We start from the raw sequence: 1,597 nt of genomic DNA on the forward strand, positions 1-1,597 counted from the left end.
AAGAGATAGAGATAGAAAGGAAGAGGATTATGGAAGTTCAAAGAAAGTTTGAAGCTGAACGAGAATCTTATGAGAATAAGATTAATTCTCTCGAGTTGAACGCCAAGATGCTTCTACAGCAAATCTCGGATTTTGAGCAGCTTATTGTTTTGGAACGAGAGAAACATACTAAAGAACAGACAGACATCTCCGAAGAATGTCAGAGCCAGCTCCAGACACTGTCTAAAAGCATCGATCTAAAGCAAAAGGCTTTGGACGAAGAGAAAAAGCAATTTGCTACAGAGAAAAGAAATACTTCAAAGAAGTATACAGCAATTGCAAAAGAGCTTACTGAGAAGAGGAAGTGGCTTGACATCGCTTTGGAAAATGACAAAAGCAGCTCAGATGAAGAGAAAAGAGAGTTGCTAAGTCAGAACAAACAGTTTGAAATACTTCAGAAGGAGTTACAAGGTAAACTCCTGGATACAACAAAGAAATTGTCTGATCTAAAGACAGATCTTGAAACTGAATTGAACATGAGAACTGAATTGAAAATTAAATATGATTTAGTTACTTTAGAACGAGACCAGCTTTTACAAAAAGTTAAAGACTTTTCTTGTGCTGAAAGCTCAACTGGTTCTCCTTCTCAGAGTAAAACCAGCTTTTATAATTGTTCATATTCGAACAGTTATTCAAGCAGTCCTAAATCTAAAGTTTTGAAGAACTATTCTCGTTCTAATCAGTACTATCAAGGGTATGTCATTGGATCACCCAATTATTCTTCACAGATTAAGAGCATATGGGTTAATAAGTCTGATTCTGTTTTATCTTATACACCTGTTGGTACTAACAATCTTCCTTGCATTGTGAAGTCTACTAATGATTTGATTAATCTTAGCAAGAGAAGGATTTTGTGCTCAACATGCAGAACCAATAGTTTTGTCAATCACAAAAGGTTCAACAGGTGGCATGGAGATAACAGTTATCAAAACAGTTGGAAAGGTAAGAACAGGTATGATCCCAATTACTTATATGACTCATATTTTAATCCTGGTCATCCTGTTCATCGTGCTAAAAAGAATACATACTATAGAAAGAAGTGGTTTGGTAGTTACAACATACCCCAATCAAATACTAACATAGTAGGACCCAAGTTCGTTTGGGTACCAAAATCTACTTGATTTGGTTTTGCAGGTGTGTCCATCTTATGCTGATCAGAATATCATTCCAATGATACACCTATGCAGGGGGAGTTGTACATTATTTCAAACTAAGGTTTCTAAACACTCAGTTTAGAACCCGTGCTTAAATTGTTTTCTTTTTATTTTTTGAGCTTAAAAGTTTTATTACTTAAATCTACTTTCTAGGGGGAGTTTCCTTAGAAAGTTCACTAAGTGTTTTGGAAATGCTATTTTTTTTGGGGATAACGAGTACATTTTCTGAACAGGTATTTCTTGAGATTTTACTTGTGTAACTTCTCATCGTACATAATTCCAATACCTGTTTCAGCTWTTCTTCAAACTGTTATTATCACGTCTCTTATACGAAAATCATTTTCGGTGATAATACACTCGTTTGTATTCAAAATTGTTTTCTGATATTATTTTTTTTCTTTGAC

This window comes from Cynara cardunculus (genome assembly GCF_001531365.2).
Source record: "Cynara cardunculus var. scolymus isolate 2C chromosome LG 15, CcrdV1, whole genome shotgun sequence".
NCBI classification, from domain to species: domain Eukaryota; kingdom Viridiplantae; phylum Streptophyta; class Magnoliopsida; order Asterales; family Asteraceae; genus Cynara; species Cynara cardunculus.